Source organism: Triticum aestivum, chromosome 7B (assembly GCF_018294505.1).
Source record: "Triticum aestivum cultivar Chinese Spring chromosome 7B, IWGSC CS RefSeq v2.1, whole genome shotgun sequence".
NCBI lineage: Eukaryota > Viridiplantae > Streptophyta > Magnoliopsida > Poales > Poaceae > Triticum > Triticum aestivum.
The window spans coordinates 464,147,051-464,160,172 of record NC_057813.1 but is presented as its reverse complement, the minus strand read 5'-3'; positions in this window follow the sequence as shown (position 1 = coordinate 464,160,172).

The following is a 13,122-nucleotide window of genomic DNA, read 5'->3' as shown; positions in this document are numbered from 1 at the left end:
ACGATATTTCTGCACAAACACCAACTATTTCTGTGATTTTTCATGGTCTGGCGATAGATTACACACCGAACTAATACTAAGTCTGGTACAAAAATTCTCTATCACGTAGTTGAACATGCTCTCTTTGCAGTGGTGTACGGCCTGGGGTGGCAGAGGTGAACGGCCTGTGCGCTAAGCAGTGGAGGGTGACGCCAGAAAATTGGCCCGCGACATAGCGCGGGCGCTTCGCCGGGAGGATGCCACACACAGCATGGTGAGTGCACGATGCGACAGCGCAAGAAAGAGGGGCCATGGCGATGGTCAGGGCGTAGGGCCATGTTGTTGGTCGGCGGTGTTGGTTAGGGAGGAGGGCCACGGCGATGGGCAAACAACAAAGTATTTTGCAATCAACCAATATAATCCAATATCAACTGGTTGAAGTGAACTAAACTATTATATTTTTGTTTTTTCCATTACACACAGTGAACTTATCAAGGGAGATAGAAGTGAATTGAAGGGATTTGAATGCTGCGGTGGATCTTGGCTTCAATAGATCATAGCAATAAGTAGTATATTCCTCAGTCCAAGTAAGTGATTTTTTTGTTAAGCAGCAGGAGCAGTTTACATTGGGTTTGGAACTTTGAATTAAACACATCAGGTAGGAGGTGACCATCTATTTATCTATAGTGGCATTGGGTGTGTGTATTCCCGTATCAAAGACTCAATTTATTGTTGTGCATATCAAACATTTCTTAGGTGTTACTCATGGCTAAATAGATAGAATGTGTATGTTTTGTTTAGTACACCATGTTTATGTTGATCAGTACACCATGTGATGCAATTACAAAGTCTATTTCTTTCTGAAACAAGCAATATTCACAAAGGACCTAATTTCTAGCATCAGAAGGCACTTGTCTTGAACTGACAGATTTACAACAAGTAGACCAAATTCGCGAACTAGATTAGCCAAATTTCTACACACACAAAAATGCAAGGTGGGAACTTGTCGGACAGGAGCGGGCGTACTGCATGGTGCATCACTGCAGCCGTCCTCATTTTACTTCGAGCTCCTAACTGTGTTGTTCCTGCTGAAGAGGAGAGTAGGGGAGGTGGAAGATGGGGGCTGACCTGCGGATCCCACCGGTGGCCGCCTGCTGGAGCTCCTCACCGTCTTGGAAGTAGAAAGAAAGGAGAGCATGCACGCATGGCGACATCGTCCTTGTCGTCATGCAGAAGTAGGACTGCTGGAGACATTGCAAAGCATCCACAACAATATTACATGTTTTCTAAAGTTGAGTAAAACATGTTTGAGATTATCAACACTACACATATCATATCTTTCAGCAGATCAACTAGTATATCTGAATGTTTAAACATAGAACAACTCATTTGAATGAATCTCTATTATGGTTGGAGAAAAGGACTTGCAGTGGCTAATATCAATCGAGCAAAAAAAACAGATAAGAACGATGCAATCCAGTGAGGAATTTTGTTTTTTGAGCTTGAACTGATTAGCAAAACCACCCATCTATTATTAGAACTTACAAATAGAATAATATGCACTCCTGCATAGTGTGAAGCTGAACCCAAAATTTAACAACTGATCAGCTGTTATTTAGGTTGTGTGAGATGCAGAAAAGAAACCAAATGTATCACCAGGCCAAGTTCTGAACTGAACCTCTGGGCGTTCAAAGTTCTGAACTGACCCTCTTTGAAGCTGAGAGAACAAAGTTACACGGGGTTGACAGGGGTGTTGACGCACATGATTCTCCTGGTGGCGTTGAACGGACATCGGTGGCGGAGGTGAACGGCCTAGGTGGCAGAGGTGAAGGGACTGCGAGCTGAGGCTGTGGAGTGCGACGTCGGAACATGGTGCCAGGGCACGGCGCGTGTTACAGGAATTTCTTTGAACTCCCATGGTAGTAATACATGGACTTATGTGACTATAGGAATTCTTGGACTAGCACGCGACGGTAGAGCACACACGATAAAAATTATGTAGTCATCTAAGCTACAGCGTTTGGCAAGAACTAGCTACCTACAAATGAACATGAAATAAAATAAAAATGGTGCTCCACTGCACTGAGTCAATTTAGCAAACACATGGCGTGCACCTCATGAGCCGGTGGTTGAAGTTGATGGAGCAGAGTAGCATCGAATGGCGCCAGTCACTAGCTTCCATGCGCGGGGGCAGGGGGAGGAAGAGGTGCCGGGGGGCATATCCAGTCCCGTACACGATAGAGGCAGGCGATGGGCGATATTGGTGGCTTGTGGGAGGCACGACTGGAGGAAGGCCAGCGAGAACGTGGGATAGAGGGTGGCCGGGGGCGCGCGGGGTGGAGGATGGCCGGCGGGCGCGCGGGTTGCTTACACCAGAAGCTTCTCATTGTGATATGTGGACCGATTACCACATGTGCATACCATCTTAATATTTCTTGCTATAGATTACTAGTATGAAAATGTTGTTCAACTACCCTTCTTGCTGAAGACCGAACTCATAACATATTCTGGCTTGCATACAGGTTGTAACATTCTTCAAATCATACTCATAGTAGCATCAAACCTTGAATAATACCTTTGACTAATGATATACTGCTAGTCATGCACACCCTATAGGTTCTTGCTGATTTGATCAGTACTTCTATGAAGAGTGCACACCGAGGTAGACTGGATTATCAATATCATGATCAGAAATTCCCAATTTCAATGCAGTCGGCTGAGAATTCCATTCCATTTGATCAGTACTGTTGATTCTTGCCAATTTGATCAGTACTGCTATGAAGAGTGCACACTGAGTTTCCAAATACTTGAATTCCTTGTTGATTCTTCGGGTCCGGTGTTGGTTGATGAGCAACTTTAATAAGGGGAAAATAGGTAACACCGAAGGCCCAAAGAAAGAAGCAAAAAGAAACAACGAAAACAAAAGCACACAAAGCATATAAATAATATACTCAAGAAACATCACATACTACTGCTACTCACAACAATAATATGCATGCACACGTAAACACACAAATTTTGCAGAAACTCTAGTATTACAGTCTAATATGCAGTGGTGGTTGGCACGAAAGTGAATCCATGTGTAGGAGTTGATGTAGCCAAGGCTACACCAAGCGCTGACCGAACACCGGTTGCAACTGGATGGATACAGAAGTGAGGACAGACTTGGGGATCATGGGGTGGAACATGGAGGTCAGGACCACATCATCATCTAGCGTACGGAAGGGAACCATACATGTCCAAAGAATTGGATGGTAGGGCAAGATAGTTGTGGAGAAGCAAGGCTTGCTGGCATTGCCCTTTTCTGATAACCAAGATCAGTAAGGGTTGCCAAAGGGGCAAGATGGAAGGTGATATGTCTCCAAGGTATCTATAAATTTTTACTATTCCATGTTGTTATATTATCATTCTTGGATGTTTACAATCACTTTATAGTCATTTTATATCATTTTTTGGTACTAACCTATTGACATAGTGCCAAGTGCCAGTTGCTATTTTCTGCATGTTTTTTACATGGCAGGAAATCAATATCAAACAGAGTCCAAATGCAGCGAAACTTTTTGTGGATTTTTATGGACTAGAAGACATCCAGTGGGTTGGAGAAGCACCTGGGGGTGCTCCGAGGAGAGCACAACCGACCAGGGCGCGTCTGGAGGCCCAGGCGCGCCCAGGTGGGTTGTGCCCACCTCGGTTGCCTCCCGAACCACCTCTTCACTCTATAAATACCCCAATATTCCATAAACCCTAGGGGAGTCGGCGAAAATCAATTCCAGCCGCCGCAAGTTCCAGAAACTACCAGATCCAATCTAGGCACCATCACAGAGGGGTTCATCATGTCCATTGGTGCCTCTCCGATGATGCGTGAGTAGTTCTTTATAGACCTGCGGGTCCGTAGTTAGTAGCTAGATGGCTTCCTCTCTCTCGTTTCATTCTCAATACAATGGTCTCTTCGAGATCCATATGATGTAACTCTTTTTACGGTGTGTTTGTTGGAATCCATTGAAATTTGAGTTTATGATTAGATCTATCTTTTTATCCATGAAAGTTATTTGAGTCTTCTTTGATCTCTTGTATGCATGATTCCTTATAGCCTCATATTTCTTCTCCGATATTTGGGTTTTGTTTGGCTAACACTATCTATTTATCTTGCAATGGGAAGAGGTGCTTTTGTGATGGGTTTGATCTTACGGTGCTTGATCCCGGTGACAGAAGGGGAACCGACACATATGTATAATTTCTATTAAGGATAACAAGATGGGTTCTATTTCTTCATAAATAGATCTTATCTACATCATGTCATCATTCTTATTGCATTACTCCATTTTTCCGTGAACTTAATACACTAGATGCATGCTGGATAGCGGTCGATGTGTGGAGTAATAGTAGTAGATGCAGTCAGGAGTCGGTCTACTAATCTTCGACGTGATGCCTATATAATGATCATTTCCTGGATATGGTCATGATTATTTGAAGTTCTATCAATTGCCCAACAGTAATTCGTTTACCCACCGTTTGCTATTTTTCTCGAGAGAAGCCACTAGTGAAAACTACGGCCCCCGGGTCTCTTATTTATTATATTTGCCTTTGCGATCTATTTTCCTTTTCTTTTATTTTTAGATCTATCAAACCAAAAATACAAAAATACCTTGCTGCACTTTATTTTATTTGGCATTCAATCTATCAATTTATTACAACTCACTCACATCTGTTTGCCAATTTCTGGCGCTGTTACCCGAAAGGGATTGACAACCCCTTTAATACATCAGGTTGCGAGTATTTGTTATTTGTGTGTAGGTGATGTTTACGTAGTGTTTCTTGGTTCTCCTACTAGTTCGTTAACCTTGGTCTCATCACTGAGGGAAATACCTACCATCGCTGTGCTGCATCATCCCTTCCTCTTTGGGAAATATTGATGTAGTTCTAGCAGACATCAAAAGGCATGATTTGGGATAGAGACAAGTCTATCAACGAAACGATATGGGAGGATGATGGAGAGATATTGACGCGATATCCGAGCATAACTCCTACAAATGTGCCTGGAACACTCGGTACTGAGGCATCACTCTGCTTGGACAGAGGTGATGCCAAACACCAAAGAGCGGGTATGCAAAGAAGAAGGGTGCGGGTAGTGGATCGAAACCGATACCACCTACACTCACAAGATCACTATAAGCGACCAAATAATAATCTATATGCATGCTATGTGACAAATAAATGCAGCAAGCAAGTGCAACCAACCAACAAGACTCTATAGTACCGCATTCTAACGCTCACGCGAGCTAGGGTGGCCTACAGCCAGACCTGCTCTGATACCAAGCCCTGTGGCACCCCAGCTCAGAGAACCCGGAACACCCCATATTCCAGCCTAGAGATCGAGGAGAAGTCTTCTGGAATATGGCACTGCTTAGCATGGAACAAATTAGCTCTTTATTACAAGCTATATGGATACAAGGGGATTACATCTGCACGGCAACACTACGTCTGCCACGGTTGCTCCATGCAAGCAGTAGACCAGCACGAAGCAGCGGAATAACTCCATCAGTGGAACAACAACAACGGTGATGAACTCCACTCCGTAGGGAATCTGGCTAGAATGCTTATCCTAGCTCACAAACAAGGAATCCATGACAAACAAGCAATCAAATCCGGCGTGACCTACAAACTGGCATGACACGCCAGGTCAATACATTGAATGTACTTGCAAGCTCATAGCAACCAAGAGCAATAGACACATACAACAGCATGGCAATTACCGGTTACTTAGCATGATGAACATGATATTATCAGATCAATCATAGCATGAACAAGATGAACATGATACAACTAGAACAATGTGAGCATGGCATGAACATATGAACATGATCATACTATCATGCAACATGATGACACTATCATGCACACACTTACTCTACTTGGGTTACCTCGTAACCATTACATGCATAAGCTTACCATCACGGACATCACACGATCATATCAGGATCCAATCAAGCTTGGTATTACAATACCGTAGTAATCGTTACATCACCACAAGGAGCTTGACCTTTCCCCATGGTTCTCGCACAAAACCACAAATATCCATCAACTTAGTATCCACGATACCATAGTGATCCTCTCATGATCACATCAAGATCAACCAACTTCTCTCATCATCGAACCAGGGTTGTTATTATCAGGTTATTATTAATATTGTTGACCCATAGTGTGACCGACTACGAACTGGGCCCTTATCCACGGGCGCGGCTATCGATAGATTTAACACACCCTCTGCAGAGGTTAGCACACTGCACCCACACCACGGAACCCATGGCCTGGCACTCCCATTCGGGTGGACCAACGGCATTCCGACAAAAACGATCTATTGCCATCACACTCTCCCAGCCACTCTGACAAACTCCCCTTTGGGCTAAATCCTGGGTGGCCCCGATGTCAACCCATGACATCCAACACCACCGTCGTGGCCGAACATAAACGGTCCTAAACGAGGACAAAAAGGGCCCTATCCTACTACGGGCACACATGGCTTATGTCTGCCTACCTGATTAGGGTAGCGCGCACCCATAACCTTCCCTCGTTGGAGGCACTGGCGAGAGACATATCAATAGATCGCATTAGGGCCTTCCCATAAAGGCAAATGTAGTTGCACTGGAAAAGCCCGGTTCGGTGGCACCATGACTCAGCTAATAGTTTTTCAAGTTCACTTAAGTCTGGTTAAACTTGAATGCAATAAGCTGATCCATATAAAAATAACATGACGCAACTACAATGAATGATATCAGCATTAGCATGTGTGCGAAACATAATCATCAAGCATATAAAAAAAATCATATCTCCGAATGAGCATGGCATACTAACGAGTGTGAATATCACAAGTATAACACTACTCATTGCATAACATGACCACTAGCATCCACAATAAATACCAAGCTAGAACATATCAATAATACTACCAAGTAAGCATGTAACCAACTAGATACAACAGAACATGCATAGCGATGATACTTGATAACAGATACAAAGGAAAGAAAACTTTCAGCCGCAGTTGAACCAAAATACGCTTTCCAACTTCAAAAACATATTCTGGAGACTGTGCTTCCACTTATCCATGTCAGCAGAGGCGGAGTCGGGCTCTGTCTCGCTGCCAGGTGGGGCCCACCGCTGACATCTCTTCCTCCTGTCGGATGTTGGGTTCTGGCAGACCCTTAAGGTTCGACCTCTGGGGTGCGCACGAAGATCTCTCCCCTACCGATCTACGTCTGATCGTCTAATGAGATCTAAGCTAAAAAATGATGAACAACACGAGGGACACAAGATTTATACTGGTTCGGGCCACCGTTGTGGTGTAATACCCTACTCCAGTGTGTGGTGTGGTGGATTGCCTCAGGGGCTGATGATGAACAGAACAAGGGAAGAACAACCTCGTGAGAGGTGTTCTTGAGCTCGTGCGATGAACTGCTTGGGTGAGTTCAATCGCCTCTTGGATGCCGAACCAGATGCCCCTATTCTGTGGTGGCTATTCCTATATATAGAGGCCCTGGTCCTCTTCCCAAATATTGAGCGGGAAGGGCGCCAACAACGGCCATTTCGAAGGGGAACATCTAGTACAAGTTATCCTGACTAAAGTTGGTCTTCGGCTGCCAAAGGCACTGGCGATGACGCCGTCTTGGGCTCCATGGTGACCTCCATCCTGCCGCTCTGCTGGTCTTGGTCTCGTTGCACTGAAATGGCAACCTTTGCTTGATGCCTTGGTACTCCACGCCTGTGCTTGCCCCCTTTGCACCAAAGAGGAAACAAGGACACTGCGTAGGCCGGCGCCCGCCTGGCTCCCGCCTGGTATCGATCATCATGGCTTGCGTCACGAGCACCTCGCGAGGTACCCTGCCTTGATCTCGCGAGCCTACCTTGTGAGGCCGTTCCTGAGGAAGTCTTGTGTCGTCTGCCCCGCGAGGCTCGGCCCCTCGCGAGGGTCTTGAGTCTTGTGCTGATGAAGATGGGCCGTACTGGCCCACCACTTGAGCCACGCCGCAGGCCGCAGGCAGGCAAGTCTGGGGACCCCCGTTCCCAGAACGCCGACAGTAGCCCCCGGGCCCAAGGCGCGCTCGGACTTGACTTAGCGGAGAAGTGAAGGGGCAAGTGTGGAGCGCCGCGGGGCCCCATCAGCCTGCGGCCTTAGGCGCCGCGTGGCGGTTGATGGGACGTGGGCGTCTCCACTTCCCCACGCCGCCTCGGCAACTACTCGACTTGACAAGACCCTGTATGCAGAAACGGGTCATGATTACCCGCGATCGTGGAGGCCGATGGTTGGCCTCCCCCGGCTATAAAGGCGGGAGAGCGCAAGCCTCCACTGTATATCTTCCTCCTTGCTTCCTTCTTTCTCCCCATCCCAGCTACTCGCCATCTCCCATGGCACAACCAAAGAGGTTCTTGGCCGCAAAGAAAGGAAAGGCTCGTCGGGAAGGGCCTGACTCGGTGGAAGTGCTGCCGGAGTTCGTCGTGTGGTTGGCGGAGCCAACCAGCACCTGGCTCCAGCTTTCCCGCTTCTTTGCAGGTGAACTTCCAGCCAGCGCTCCTAGTGGCCTCTGGCTTCAAGCGGACGGTTGCTGTAGCAGGGCCTCCTGGGCTTCGCTGGAGATCTCCGTCACCGGGAATGTGGCCCTGACCCACGGCTGGCAAACATTTGCCCGCGCGCGTGGCCTGAGTCAGTGGTGCACCCTGCATTTCAAGTTTGATGGCGATGCCACCCTCTACGTGAGGGTGTTCAGAGAAGATGGCCGCCGCGCTGGGTGCTGCCCCAAAGACAATGACGGCAGCCGAGTACTCAGCCTCAGCGGCGGTCGGGATGAAGATGAAGACAGACGGGTGGTCGGCGGCGTTCGTGGCTCGCCAAGCTTCGGCGGCTCCCCTTTGGACAGCAGCTCCTCTAGTGGTGGCCGCGACCAGCCTCCACGCCATCGCGCTAGCCTTGAGGGAGGTAGCAGGTCAGTCCGCCGCCGCGCCTCGGTGAAGCGCGAGGAGGAGTTTGACTGATCTCCAGAGATAGTACGAGCCCTCGCCACGAGTTGGTGCTGAGCGAGCCGTTCCTATTTTGTTTTTCTCCCTTCTCTGTGCAAAGAGAGAGTAGTGTAGGGCCCCACGGGGGCGTGCTGGAATGTTGCCATTAACTATTATGATGTTTCCGCTATTTCTGTGTTGTGTTTCGGTGCCGCATGCTCGCATGTAGGAATTACTTAGCTCAGGGGGCTTGCCGCAGTCTTCGCTTCCTGAGGCTGAGGCCTCGTCGCGCGCTTTATGTCCTGCAAGGATTAGTCAGGAGAGGTAACTTCCGGGCCTTGGTCGCGAGGGCGACTGACTAAGGTCATGTGTTCGCGTCACGATGCGTGTGGGGCACGGACCGGGAGGAGTGCTCCTGTAGTGGACTTGGATAGGGAAGCCTCACAAGACTGGGTCAGAAAACACTCACGAGGCACCCGCGTAGCCCCCTCGCGAGACTTGCGCGAGAGAAGACGAGTCAAGTAGAAGAAAAAGACAGAGAGTCACAAGTCAAGGACGGCAACAATGCTGAAAGCAACTCCAATAAAACTCCAAATAGGGACGAACAAGACCACTGCAGAAAGCAAATGAGAAGCCGCGTCCGGCACCTAATCTAGTCTTCGACGTCTTCTCACCAGCGCGGAGCTAAGTGCTGCCACTAGGCGTGGGTGGGAGCCCCCGAGGCCCGAGGGCGGCTCTCCGGAGACTCCGGGGCGTGTACAGCCCCAACTCATTATTACGTGAGAGTGTCACGGGCGGCGAACTTCACAGGCATTGGCCTTCTTCACAGGCTCCGGGCCTTTGTTGGGGCGATGAGCTTCACAGGCATTGGCCTTCTTCACAGGCACCGGGCCTTTCTTGGTTCATCTAGCTTCATAGGCGCCGGGCCTTCTTTACAGGCGTTGGGCCTTTCTTCAGGGGTAGAGCTTCCGGAGGTGCTGGATGTTCCACGCGTTCGGGATGGGCCACCTCTCCTGGGTCTCCAAGCATGCGGCGCCAGGCCTAGAGACATGAACAACCTTGAACGAGCCCTCCCACATGGGCGAGAGCTTGTGCAACCCCTCCCTGGAGAGCACCCGTCTGAGCACAAGGTCACCTACCTCGAGGGTCTTGGGGCGGATGCTGCGGCATTGGTACCGCCGTAGTGCTTGTTGATATCTCGCAGCCCGAAGCGCAGCCTCCCAACGGCGTTCCTCCCCAAGCACGAGGTCCACCCCCTGCGTGGCGTCCTGCTGTGCTTCATCGAAATCCAGGACCCACGCGGAGCGATGCCTGACCTCGTGAGGAAGGACTGCCTCAGCACCATAGACGAGGAAGAACGGGGTTTCACCGGTCGACTTCGTAGAGGTGGTGCGGATGGACCATAGCACGGACTGAAGCTCGTCGTGCCAGCCCCTACCGCAGGCCTCCAGCTTCTTTTTGAAGGTCGGAGTTTTGAGGCCTTTCAGGACCTCCGCGTTGGCGCATTCAACTTGGCCATTGCTCCGAGGGTATGCCACCGAAGCGTAGCATATCTGCGTTCCAAGGTTAGCACAATATTCTTTGAAGAGATTGCTGGTGAACTGCGAACCGTTGTCGGTGATGATGCGATTAGGTACCCCAAACCGGCTCAGGAGGCCCTTGATGAACTTGACTGCTGAGCCAGCCCGGATGGTGCGGACAGCTTCCACTTCTGCCCACTTGGTGAATTTTTCAATGGCGACGTAGAGGTAGCGGTAGCCCCCTGGCGCCCGAGGAAATGGGCCAAGGATGTCCAGTCCCAAAACAGCGAACGACCACGAGAGGGGAATGGTCTGAAGGCCCTGAGCTGGCTGATGAATCTGCTTGGCGTGGAATTGACAGGCTTCACAAGCCTTCACCAGCTCGGTTGCGTCGTTGAGTGTTGTTGGCCAATAGAACCCGCTGCGAAGCGCCTTGCCAATGAGTGTGCGTGAAGACGAGTAGTGCCCGCAGTCTCCACCATGAATATCTGCCAGTAACTCTTTCCCTTGCTCCCTGGAGATGCAACGCGGGGTAACGTCATTGGGCTGCTTCCGATAGAGCTCTCCATCTTGGATGCAGTAGGCCGTGGCCTGCCGCGCCACCCGTTCCGCGTCCTCCTCCTTTTCCGGCAGAATCCCTTGCACCAAGTAATCCTTGAACTCCGTGGTCCAACAACCCTCCTGGGGTTCCAGCGCCAGGAGCAGGCGTGCTCCTGAGGTCGGGCCACATGCCGGGGCTCCCAAGGCAGGCGGTTGAGGGAGCTCCTCCCGAGGCTGTGATGTGCTTGATAGTGATGGCACCGCTGAAGGTTTGAAGAGTTGTTCCTCGAAGACGCCAGGCTCTTGAGGCAACCACCTGGACGCCCTCCTGGCGATGTCATCAGCCTCTTGATTGGTTCCGCGAGGCACATGCTGTAACTCCAGCCCCCAAAACCGTTTCTCCATCGTGCGGACCTCCGCGAGATATGCTTCCATGTGTTCGTCCTTCGGCTCGTACACCTTGTTGGAGAAATTGACAAGGAGTTGTGAATCACCCTTGATGATGAGGCGCTTTACCCCCAAGGCGGCTGCAGCTTTCAAGCCCGCTATAAGGCCCTCGTACTCCGCTATGTTGTTGGAGACCTTCTCTCCATGCTAGAAGCAGAGTTGCACAACATAGTAGAGCTTGTCCTGAGTGGGGGATATGAGCACTGCGCCAGCCCCCGCGCCATGTCACGAGAACGCCCCGTTGAAGTACATGACCCAGCTATCCGGTGCTTCACTTCCCGGGGAAAGCGACCGGTCTTCGCCCGCTTTGAGCCCCGGTGCCTCCGCCCATTCTGCCACGAAATCTGCAAGTGCGGCTCCCTTGATGACTCTGGTCGTGCTGAATTCCAGTTGAAATGCTTACATTCAGCGACTCTTCCAGCTAAGTTGGGGCTCCTGAGTATCCTTTCCAAGGGGTATGCTAAGACGACCTTGATGGGGTGGCCTTGAAAGTAGTGCCACAGCTTGCGTGAAGCCACTAACAGCGCAAGGAGGAGTTTTGCAGGCATGGGGTACCGCGCCCTTGCGTCCCGTAGCACCGTGCCGAGGAAGTATACAGGATGCTCGACGAGGTTGAGGGTGCTGGCACAGCCTGCGTCTTCCGGAGGTTGATGCGCCTCCTGAGACGACGGAGCCCCCAGCGCTTGGTCACCTGGCGAGGCCTCCTCCGCTCCGGGTGCGTCCCCCTGCTGAGGCTGATCCCCATCTGCTGCGGTCGTGGTCTTCGCGAGGCCTTCTCGGCTTTGCTCCGCCTCAGCCTGGGCTGCGGCTGGCGCGACCTTGGCCCGGCGCTCCTCCCTAACCGCCACCAGGGCTGCGCTGGTGGAGTAGGGTGTGGCTGCAAGGTAGAGCACCAAGGGCTCCCGAGGGCACGGAGCTACCATCACCGGAGGGCTGGTAAGGTACTTCTTGAGATCTTGGAATGCCTTGTCGGCCTCTTCCGTCGATTCGAACGGGCCCTTCTTCTTCATCATCTTGAAGAAGGGCAGTGCTCACTCTCCCATCTTGGAGATGAAGCGTCCCAACGCGGTTACTCGCCCGGTGAGCTTCTGCATTTCTCTGAGGGTCTTCGGCGGACTCATGTCTTCCACTGCTTTGACCTTCTCTGGGTTAGCCTCGATGCCCCTGTGGGATACAAGGAAGCCCAAAAGCTTGCCCGAGGGAACTCCAAATACACACTTCTCTGGGTTGAGCCGCAGATTCACTTCACAGAGGCTCGCAAAGGTTTCTTCCAGGTCCTGTATTAGGGTTTTTGCCTCCCAAGACTTCACCACAATGTCATCAATGTAGGCCTCGGTGTTCCTCCCGAGCTGCCATCCCAAGGCGATGTGCATCAGTCACTGAAAGGTCACGCCTGCATTGCGCAACCCGAATGGCATGCAGGTATAGCAGTATACTCCACACGGGGACAGGAAGGCCGTTTTCTCCACATCTTCTACCGCCATCTTGATCTGGTGATAGCCCAAGAAGGCATCCAGGAAGCACAATAGGTCACACTCGGCAGTAGAATCGACGATCTGGTCGATGCGAGGGAGTGGGAATGGATCCTGTGGGCAGGCCTTCTTGAGGTTGGTGAAGTCGACACACATGCGTTCCTTTCCTCCCTTTT